Genomic DNA, 12,406 nt, shown 5'->3' with positions numbered 1-12,406 from the left:
CTCACAAATGGATAGCCAATACATAACCTTCTTGGCTCCTTGGTTCCAGTCTTTAAACTCTTTCACATCTGCAGCAGTAGGATTTATGTCCGGTATTTCCGGTGCCTCTTCATGTTCACCTTCTATGTAGTCCCAATAGCCTTTTCCCATCAGGAAGTTAGTCAACCTGACCCTCCAAGCATGGAAGTTATTCTTATCCAGCTTCTTAGCCACAATCTGTTTTATGCCATCATTAGACATCTTGCCAAACACACAATTTTACCAGAAACTGCACTCTGGTTTTTCGTGCACAAATGCTGTATTTTCTGCACAGCGGTACTGCAGTCCACTCAAATGTTACAACCAGTGACCTCAATGTGCATACATACACCCAATGGAAACTGTAGACCTCTTTGCAGCACCCACAGTGTCTGCACAGTCAATCTGTCTTCCTGCAGTTCTTAAAACAGAGTTCTGCAGAGAATCGATGACTTACCCGCAGTGCTGTATAGTTGCCCTATAGCTTTACTCCCGCGAAGAAAGCTCCTCAATCAGAGATCGTTTGCAAGTGCCTCCCGTAGAGCTCCCGACAAGGGTGCAGTCACCGACACAATAGGGAAGAGTAGTTGAAGCTCTTACCCTCGTACCGCTTCCTGTGGTTCTCTTGCTTGCAGCTCAGCCCTTAGCACGAACCAGGCTCTGATACCATGAAAAGATGCAGGAGGGAAGAGAGCTTGAGCTCTTGCAAGCACACACACACACTCACAAAACCCTAATAGAGAACACACATTGTTAATCACTCATTAACCCTCTTCTTTGCCCTCTAATTACTCTTAATTAGTGAGACTAATCCAAAGATGTGATTATCTCAAATTAATCTCCCTAATTAGGTCTCTAATTAACCCACTCAAAAGCATAAAAATTAGATAAAAGAGACCAAATTAGTGTTAATTCTTGCTAATTAAGGCCTAATGAGAGTAGACTAAACATAGATTTGGATCAAGGCAAGTGTTTAGAACACTAATGCCACTCCAATTAGTCTAATTACAAGAAATTAGACTCAATTTTTTGGTTTTTTACTCTCTTTAAGTCCACTAATCACACTAACCAATATATTAGTGAAAATTAATGAAAAGTAAGAGATAGTTTATGGGTTTTTTAGGTTTTTTGTTTGATTAGTGTTCTATCTAGTAATGCTAACTACCTATGCAAAGGGATTAAGCAAAAGAAAAAGGATTAAGCTAAAAATTAAGAAAAATGATCTAGGTTTAAGTAAAAGTCCTCTTGATTAGGCTCTCTAATCACCCCAATCTCAAGTTTTTTCACTTAAACAAATAGTAATCCTACTCTAAACACAAATCTATACATATATCTCATAAAAAACAACCAAGAAAAACATAAAAATACATCAAAAATTCAAAAAACCACATGCCAAAGTGCTTACCTAGCACACCGGGCTATAGAGCCTCTATAGTGTGCTTACCTAGCACACCGGGCTATAGAGGCTCTGTTAGATTTGAATCAAAGATGGTGTGCTAGGTAAGCCCAGTGTGATTACCTAGCACACCGGGCTATAGAGGCTCTGTTAGATTTGAATCAAAGATGGCATAGAAAGGTAGCGGATTGGCGCTCCCCGGTAGTGGCACCAAAGATGTTAAGGAAACCCTACCGTAATAAACGTGTCATGGAAAGTTGCCTATCTGCCGAGCTCAAGCAAGGCTCAAGAGCTCCACTAGCCGCTTGTCATCAGCTGTCCTCCTACACTCATCATCACACCGTGATGGTTGCTTTAATCCTACAGGTGATGCAAGCTCTCTCTCAAAGATCATGCAGGATCTCCGTGGTGGAAGAGGATCGTGTTGGTAGCCTAATCAATCAAGAAAGAGGATTGTGTTGGTAGCCTAATCAATCAAGAAAGAGAGAGAGAGGAAGCAAGATGGAACAAGTGATATTACCCTAACCCTAAGCACACCATATGTGCTAAATTAGAGTTTCAAGAGAGAGGGAGCGAGAACACTCCACTTCTATTACACAAATGGGAGAATAAGTTACAAACAAGAGAAATTGGCTTTTATAGTTCCAAGCCTTTTCCCACTAGGCCGCCCTAGAGTAGGTGACCCGAGGCACCCAAAACATAGTTTTATAAGGCTTTTCTCTATGGTTTGGCCAACTGACCAAGATTCTCTTGTCTGTCCTTTGAAGCTCAATAATTGGGAGCATCTTTAGGGTTTTTCCCTCATCAAATGACAAGATTTACAATATATAGTGATGGCACCCATTACATAAGTGTGCGGCATAATTGTCATAGGAATGTGTTAACTAATATGTGGTTAATGCTATGGCTATCCAAAGACTCGGCATTAAGAACTCCATGGGCACGACAGCTTTAGTGCCATATAGCAGTTTGAATGAAGTCATCCCGATGGAGACCTTACAAGCTATGTAGAATTCCCATAGTGCTGAGTACAGCTTTTCATCGCAAATCGTCGGTGCGATTCTCATTGACCAGCTTCTTGATAATTCCATGTAATATCTTGTTGGGGACTCCACCTGACTCTTATGGATGATGAGGTGCTGTGAGAGTGACCAGCTATGTTGGATGACATCATTCATAAAGTGTTTTCCTTGGTCACTGATCAACTCGATCGAGCAGCCAAACCTGCTTTGATGATCATCTAATAAAGGAATTTGGCGGTGGACTTTCTCAGAGGGCTCTCGCTTCCACCCACTTGGTGCTATAGTCGCTTCCACCCACTTGGTGCTATAGTCGCTTCCACCCACTTGTTGGTGCTATAGTTGGTTGCCCCACTAGGATATATTTGTTATTATTGATGAATCGGGGTGATAGCTTGAATGGGCTCACGAAGTCAAGGCCCCATTTCTAGATTGGTTCTAGGGGAAGGATCAGATTGTGAGGCATCCGGACTCTATCAGTCAGTTGGCCGAGTCGCTGCTGCTGGCACACATCACATTGTTTGGCCCATTTGGAGGCATTCGGACTCTATCAGTCAGTTGGCCGAGTCGCTGCTGGCACACATCACATTGTTTGGCCAATTTGGAGGCATCGTCGAGTACAGAAGGCCACCAAAGACTGGCTTGGAGGATTTTCCTTCCTGTTACTTCCCCTACAAAGTGACCACCCTCTAATCCCTTGATTAGATTCTCTAAGGATAGCTTCTTGTTCATGAGGTGGAATGCACCTCTGAAGGATCTGATTAATACCCTTCTTATACAAATGCTCGTCTATTACTTGGAAAGACCTCCTTCTGCAAGCTATCCACTTTTTTTGATCTCAGAAAAGCTTATCCTCCTTAGACTTGTGGCCATAAATGCTAGCATTTCATCATACTAGGTCTAAGGTATTGGCATGACTGCTTCTACTGTAAATAGCTCCGCATTGGGTAAATCATCCTCTGCCACTCCGATTGAGGCTTCACCAGAATCTAGTAGAGACATGTAGTCCACCCCAGTGTATGGCTTGTTCCTAGGCTATACACAATGCTGAACTTGAATTCTTGAAGGATCATCCATCCAGCCATGTTTCCTACCAAGCTCTAATTATCAATAAGATAAAGCAAGGCAAAATGATCCACATGGAAGGTGAACTTGTTGCCCAGTTTATTGTGGCAAAACTTGCTGAATAGATCATGTTGAGCGCTTCCCTATGGGTGGTGGATTAATTCCGCTTGGCATCTGATAATCTCCGACTGGTGTAGTAGATGGGCCAGAACCATTTCTTTTTTGTCCTCCTGCATCACGACACTCCCTATTGCCACATCTGAGGTATCTACAAAGACATGGAATGGCAATAGGAACTTTGGACAGCATCAGATTAAGTCTCCTCAATGCAATATTAAGTCTCCTCAATGTAATGTTGCATTCCTCCATCCATTCTAGATTGTCCTGCCTCAATTGCTGCTGATTCAATGGCATTTTTATTTGTGTCATTCATTGGTTGAGTGGGACTACTACATGTGTTAGATAGCGGAGCATTCATCTATGCCATCATTTGACTTGCCCAAAGAACCTTCTCAACTCCTTCACACTGGTCAGGATCAGAGCTTTCCGAATCACCTCCACCTTGGCCGAGTCTACTACAATGCCTTCTTGAGATACTTGGATTTGGACAAGTACATCTACAGGTGCATCATATGTTGGCATGATTTCCTAAAGACACTAAAGTCATCAATGAACACCTGTATGAAACTTGTGAGATATTCGGTAAAAATTTCTTGAACCATCCATTGGAATGTTGCCAGTGTGGTGGACCATTCTAGCCCAAAGGTCATTACATTGAATGCAAAGGATCCCTATTCAGTGATGAAGTCCATCTTTTCCTAATCTTCCGGTGCCATTTATACCTGATTGTAGCCACTGAATCCATCCAAGAATGAATACGTCTCATGGCGGGCTATTACATCTAACAGAAAGGAGTCTATGAATGGAAAAGGTAAGGGGTTTGAGATTTTAGCAGGATTTAGCTTTTTGTAATCCACACAGACCCTGAGCTTATGATTCTTCTTGGGAAAGATCTTGATCGGGGACAACCACATGTCTTATAAGCTAAACATACAACCTTGCACACAAGAGAGGGAAAGAAGAAGAGAAACAACCATGCAAGGGTCGATTCGGAGATGTGCACTTAGCAATCCCTAATGAGGGTTGAATCCCCTTTGTGAGACTATTAGGGGCTCACTCTACCACCATTGTGTCACCCAAGTGGAGATTCACTAGCTAGATGAAGAGCAAAGAAGGAGGGAGCTATGGAAAGCTCAACCTTCACTCCATGCTATTAGGGGCTCACTCTACCACCATTGTGTCACCCAAGTGGAGATTCACTAGCTAGATGAAGAGCAAAGAAGGAGGGAGCTATGGAAAGCTCAACCTTCACTCCATGCTAACATGCATGCAAGAGGGATCTTGGTAAAGAGATAAGAGAGGGAAGAGGAGAGAGGAGAGAGGAGAGGAGAAGCTAGATTAACATCACCCTAACATGCACACACAACAACAATCAAGCATGCAAGCATCTACAACACAAGCAAGCATGCAAGCATCTACAACACAAGCAAGCATCGACAAGCGAGAGAGAGAGAGAGAGAGAGAGAGAGAGAGAGAGAGAGAGAGAGAGAGAGAGAGAGAGAGAGAGAGAAACTCAATTGAGACTAATGGGATTGTCCCTTTTCATATTTCATAAAATGTCTTATGTACAAGAGCTCTCATTGAATGTAAACATGCCTGAAGTGAGTGCTGCGATGTTTGCAAATGGTTCAGGAATTGTTGTAGACATAGACATTTAGCATAAAAGAATTGGACATGTGAATGTGCAGAGAATGAAGTCTATGCAGACTAAAGGAATTGTGATAGGGCCGCCAAAGTTTAAAGTTGAAGGTATGCACAAAATATGTGAAGCATGCCAATTTGGAAAGCAAACAAAGCATGTATTTCCACGTAACAAAAATGTGAGCAGAAATGCACTAGATGTTGTGCATTCAGATGTATGGGGTCCTACGAAGACCATGTCTATGGGAGGCTGCAGGCAGGTACTATGTGACATTTATTTTTATGTCTACACAAGGAAAGTATGGGTATACTTCATGAAGGAGAAGAGGGAGGTGTTCACTCAATTTAAGAATTTAAGAGTTATGGTTGAAAAGCAAACAGGGAAATATGTAAAGTGCTGCCTAAGGTCAGATGGAGGGGGAGAGTATTTCTCCAATGAGCTCTCTGAATTTTGTTGAAAGAGCGGTAGAGGGGGAGAAGATACACACACAGGAGCAAACCCTAATGTGAATATTGTGAAAAGATGCAGGGGGGAAGAGAGCTTGAGCTCTTGCAAGCACACACACACACTCACAAAACCCTAATAGAGAACACACAAGGTGAGAGGCTGAAAATCTTCTTCTTCTCTACTCAACACTCAACACACCATATACAAGAATAAGAGTACACACAATATGAAAGGTACTCAACCAAATACATACACGGGTTCTCTATAGTGTGAACCCGACTAAATGAGCTGGCGCTATAGCTATGCCAGTCTCTAGAGTGGCTGTCACACAGCCTGTCATCCCACTGGCCGCATATCACCCAAGATCTCACCAACCATGCCAGTGGTGTAAGTGCGGGGCCTATCCCCCAGGCGGGTCATCAGTGTCCACCGCCTCACTAGAGCTCGATATCTCAACACTCCCCCTCGAGCTCAACTCCATCTCATGTACACCAAGTGAAGCCCTGAATCTGCGGAGCTTCTCTGTACCCAATGCTTTGGTGAAGATGTTAGCTACCTGATCCTCTGTGCTGACATAAACAAGGTCAAGGTCTCCTGCCAAGACCTTCTCTCTGACGAAGTGGTAGTGGACCTCTATGTGCTTCGTACGAGCATGAAAGACTGGGTTCCTGGCCAACTGTATACTACTAATGTTGTCACAGAAAATGACAACTTGTCTATCCACTGATAGACCCAAATCTGCAAGTAGCTTTCTCAACCAAGCTACCTCACATGCTGCCATAGCAGCTCCTCTGTACTCGGCCTCTGTACTCGATAGAGCAACCGTAGGTTGCTTCTTGCTGCTCCAAGTCACAGCAGCACTCCCCAAAGAAAACATGAATCCACTGGTAGATCTTCTATCTGAGATACTACCAGCCCAATCAGCATCTGTGTACCCATGTACACATATCTCTGTCCCAGTCTCATAGAATAGTCCACAATGCAAAGTAGACCTCACATACCTCAGTATGCGTCTCACTGCATCCAAATGCGGTTTCCGTGGAACCTGCATAAACTGACTCACCAACCCAACAGCATAGCTCAAATCTGGTCTGGTGATCGTCATGTAGATCAAACTTCCTACTATGCTCCTGTACATAGTAGGATCCTCCAAGATCTCTCCTGAATCTGCACTCAACTTGCCATTCTGATCCAATGGCACAGAAATAGGCTTACAGCCTGTCATACCATACTTGGACAACATGTCCAAGCCATACTGTCTCTGCAGTAATCCAATACCATGTGGTGACTTAATCACCTCAATGCCCAAGAAATATCTGAGCTCCCCCAGATCCTTCATCTCAAACTTCTGTCTTAGCAGAATCTTTACATCAAAGATCTCTGCATCATGGTCCCCCGTAATGATCAAGTCATCTACATAGATGACAACAAGCACAACTCCTCTATCACCATGTCTCACGTACAATGAGAAATCTGCATTGGCTACATGAAAGCCAATAGTGACAAGATATTCAGAAATCTTGTCAGACCATGCTCTTGGTGCTTGCTTTAAGCCATACAAGGCTTTCTTCAACCTGCAAACATGCTCGGGGTGACCCACATCCTCATAACCAGGTGGCTGCAACATATACACCTCTTCTTGCAAATCCCCATGCAAGAATGCATTCTTTACATCCATCTGATGTAAAGACCATTGCTTTGACGCAGCCACTGCTATCACAACTCTCACTGTTGCCATCTTGGCAACTGGGCTGAAAGTTTCTTCATAATCAATGCCATATGTCTGCGCATATCCTTTGGCTACCAATCTAGCCTTGTACCTGTTTATGCTTCCATCACTGTTATGTTTGACTTTGTACACCCACTTGCATCCAATGGCTTTCTTGCCTTCAGGCAATTGCACTAAATCCCAAGTTTCATTTCCATATAGTGCATCCATCTCCTCATCCATAGCTTTCTCCCAATGCACATTTCCAACAGCCTCATCAATGCATGTGGGCTCAACAACCTGCACAACCTTTGCCATATATGCATAGTGATGTGCCACATAACCATCATATGTAAATCTCTGCACAGGGTTCTTCACTCTCCCTGATCTTCGCAGCTTTTCATTCATGGCTTCCATAGCCTTCTTTACACCAGGTGTTCTCATAGCTGGGATCCCAAGCTCCTCATCAAGGCTCATGTCTGAGCCACTAGACTCTCCATCAACATGAGAATGCCCTGCAGAAATGTCAGGCATACCAAGGGGCTCAACCACTTTCTCTTTTCCTTTACGTGATGTACTAATCACATTTGCAGGGCTGGTATTATGACGCAGCCTGCCACTCCATGGTCTATCAACAGACCCACTAGATGAGGACTCTCCTGGTCCACTCAAAGACTGTGATTGCTGACCTGCATTCTGTGCAACCACACTTCCACTCAAATCAGCCCCAACAGCTTCTTTTTCAGCAGCATACCAGCTGCTCATCTCATCAAAGACAACATCCCTGCTTACCCTCAACTCACGTGTAGCAGGGTTATAACACCTGTATCCCTTTTGCTCAAGGGAATATCCAATAAACACACATTTTTCAGCTTTCGGATCCAGCTTGGTTCTCAACTCATCTGGCACATGCACATATGCAATGCATCCAAAAACTTTCAGATGAGATAAATCTGGTTTTCTGCCAGTAAACCTCTCCTCTGGAGTTACATCATGTATGGCTGCAGTTGGAGTCCTGTTCATGATGTATACTGCTGTAGAAACAGCCTCAGCCCAATAGCAATGCGGCATATTTTTCTCTTCCATCAATGCCCGCGCAATCTCAGCAATGTGCCTGTTTTTCCGCTCAGCAACTCCATTTTGCTGCGGAGTGTATCTGCATGTATACTGTCTCCGAATTCCATTCTTCTTCAGAAATTCAGAGAACTCATTGGAGAAGTATTCTCCCCCTCCATCTGACCTTAGGCACTTGACATATTTTCCTATTTGCTTTTCAACCAAAACTCTGAAATTCTGAAAGTGAGTGAAAACCTCACTCTTCTCCTTCATGAAATATACCCACACTTTCCTTGTGTGGTCATCAATGAAAGTGACATAGTACCTGCAGCCTCCCATAGACACGGTCTTCGTAGGACCCCATACATCTGAATGCACAACATCTAGTGCATTTCTGCTCACATATCTATTACGTGGAAACACATGCTTTGTTTGCTTCCCAAATTGGCATGCTTCACATATTTTCTGCATACCTTCCACTTTAAATTTTGGCAGCCCTGTCACAATTCCCTTTGTCTGCATAGACTTCAATCTCTGCACATTTACATGTCCAATTCTTTTATGCCATATGTCTGTGTCTGCAACAACTCCTGAACCATTTGCAAACATCGCAGCACTCATTTCAGGCATGTCTACATCCAACGTAAACATTCTGCCCACTCTGTTACCTTTTGCAACCAACCTGCACTTGTCTTTGAAATCTTCAACATAACACCCATCAGGGTTAAACCGAACCTGCAACCCCTGCTCAATCATCTGGCCAACTGAAACCAGATTCTTTGTTATGTTCGGTACATGAAGTACATCTGCAAGGTACTTCACTTTGCCATCCTGCATAGATAATGGCACATCTCCAACGTGGGCAATTGGATGAGCAGTGTCATCCCCTGTTTCCACAAAACCTGGTCTTTCCGGGTTCTTCATCTCCTTGAACCACTCCCCATGACTCGTCATGTGGTTCGAAGCGCCTGAATCCACATACCATACATTATCTTTTTGTGCTGCATCAGCATTTTCAGACATGGCATTCACAACATGCTGCATAACAAACAACCTTTCATTGTCCTCATTATTTCTGCTTGAGGATGCATAGTTGTTTTGCTGTACTTTCCCATTTTGCATGTCAGCCTGCTTCTTATAACATTCTGACTGCACATGTCCTGGCTTACCACAATAGTAGCATTCACGTGCATCATTATATTGCCTTTGCCAATTTCCACGGCCTCTTTGACTCCCCCTGCCTCTGAATTTGCCTCTTCCACCTGCGTGTTGTTGTTGTTGTTGTTGATTCTGGGACTGTTGTTGCTGCTGCTGCTGCTGACCATAATTCTGATTACCTGTTCGGCCACCTCCTTGACCGCGTCCACGGCCTCCTCTACCTCGTCCTCTTCCTGAACTCGTGTAGAAGGCCTGTTGCTCTGAACTGTTCTTGCTTTGTGAAGACTGTTGGTCTTCACCCAAGATCTTCTCTTCGATAATCAGCATAGACACCAAATCTGTAAAGTTGGGAATGTTTTCCCGAGTCTGAATAGATGTCTTAAACGCCTTGTATTGTGGCCCGAGACCACGTAAACAGACTTCCACCTTGTCATCATCATCTACTGACACACCAATAGATGCAAGGGATTCCACAATGCCCTTTATCTTCAACGCATAGTCATTCACAGACATGCTCTTTTTCTCCACAGTATGAAGTTCATTCTTCAACTGTATCTTACGTGCCTTGGTATTTGTTTCATAAAGCTTTACCAAGGTGTCCCACGCCTCCTTGGGGGACTTGGCATCCTGAATGTGCCCAATCATGGTGTCCTGTATACTAATGGAAAGCCAATACATTACTTTCCTGGCTCCTTGGTTCCAATCTTTAAACTCTTTCACATCTGCAGCAGTCGGATTTATATCCGGTATCTCCGGTGCCTCTTCATGCTCACCTTCTATGTAGTCCCAATAACCTTTTCCCATCAGGAAATTCGTTAACCTGAACCTCCAAGCATGGAAGTTATTCTTGTCCAGCTTCTCAGCCACAATCTGTGTTATGCCATCATTAGACATCTTGCCAAACACACAATTTTACCAGAAACTGCACTCTGGTTTTTCTGCACAACCTGCAGTATTTTCTGCACAGCGGTACTGGAGTACTCAAATGTCACAATCAGTGACTTCAATGTGCATACATACACCCAATGGCAACTGTAGACCTCTTTGCAGCACCCACAGTGTCTGCACAGTCAATCTGTCTTCCTGCAGTTCGTAAAACAGAGTTCTGCAGAGAATCGATGACTTACCCGCAGTGCTCGAAATCGCCTGCTTTCTGAAAAACGGAGGTCCAGACGCGCCCGAAACGCGTTTTCGGCCCGAAAATTACAGTCCAAAGGACTATATAGTTGCCCTGTAGCTTCACTCCCGCGAAGAAAGCTCCTCAATCGGAGATCGTTTGCCGGTGCCTCCCGTAGAGCTCCCGACAAGGGTGTAGTCACCAACACAATAGGGAAGAGTAGTTGCAGCTCTTACCCTCGTACCGCTTCCTGTGGTTCTCTTGCTTGCAGCTCAGCCCTTAGCACGAACCAGGCTCTGATACCATGAAAAGATGCAGGGGGGAAGAGAGCTTGAGCTCTTGCAAGCACACACACACACTCACAAAACCCTAATAGAGAACACACAAGGTGAGAGGCTGAAAATCTTCTTCTTCTCTACTCAACACTCAACACACCATATACAAGAATAAGAGTACACACAATATGAAAGGTACTCAACCAAATACATACACGGGTTCTCTATAGTGTGAACCCGACTAAATGAGCTGGCGCTATAACTATGCCAGTCTCTAGAGTGGCTGTCACACAGCCTGTCATCCCACTGGCCGCATATCACCCAAGATCTCACCAACCATGCCAGTGGTGTAAGTGCGGGGCCTATCCCCCAGGCGGGTCATCAGTGTCCACCGCCTCACTAGAGCTCGATATCTCAACATATTGCAAACCCTAACCACAGAGGGAAGCCATCTCCACTCTCACACAAAGCATAATACACTAATCCATAATCCACACAACACACTATGAGTTGTGTCCACACTCATCTAACCCTAGCTAATGTCCACACCCTATGACCAGTTGGACACGCGGTCATTTATGTCTCACACATGTTCCTACCTAGTCTGCCAGCACATAGCATAGCTAGCTCATACTGACATCGAGCTTGAATCTCAACAGCCCCTCTCAAGCTCATGATGTACTACTGATGAAGATGTAGATGAGCTTGGGATATCAAGACTCTCAACACTCCCCCTTAAGCTCATCCCATGTACTCCCAACATAGTCCGGAAGTACTCAAACTTCTCCGTGCTAAGTGGCTTTGTAAAGATGTCTGCCACTTGCTCATCAGTCTTCACATACTGAAGATCACCTGTACCATCCACCAACACCTTTTCTTTGACAAAGTGATAATGGACCTCTATGTGTTTGGTCCTCGCATGAAACACTGGATTCTTGGCCAACTGTATACTGCTCATGTTGTCACAATGAATGACAACTTTGCCATCAATAGGCTCACATAAATCTGCCAAGAGACCCTTTAACCATACTGCCTCACAAGTAGCAATGGCTGCACCCCTGTACTCAGCCTTTGTATTGGATAAAGCAACTGTAGGTTGCTTCTTGCTACTCCAACTCACCACAGCACTTCCAAGTGTAAAAGCATATCCACTAGTAGACCTCCTATCATATGCGCTACCTGCCCAATAAGCATATATGTAGCCATGTATGTCCAAGCTTTTACCACTCTCATAAAGTAGACCATAATGTGCAGTGGTCTTCACATATCGCATGATGCGTCTCACTGCATCCAAATGTGGTTTTCTTGGGCTCTGCATAAACTGGCTGACTATCCCCACAGCATAACTCAAATCCAGGCGTGTGATACTCATGTATATGAGACTA

This window comes from Cibotium barometz, chromosome 17 (assembly GCF_041138505.1).
Source record: "Cibotium barometz isolate CiBa-2024 chromosome 17, ASM4113850v1, whole genome shotgun sequence".
NCBI classification, from domain to species: Eukaryota; Viridiplantae; Streptophyta; class Polypodiopsida; order Cyatheales; family Cibotiaceae; genus Cibotium; species Cibotium barometz.
The sequence above is the reverse complement of the archived record's forward strand: the minus strand, read 5'-3'. Positions refer to the sequence as shown.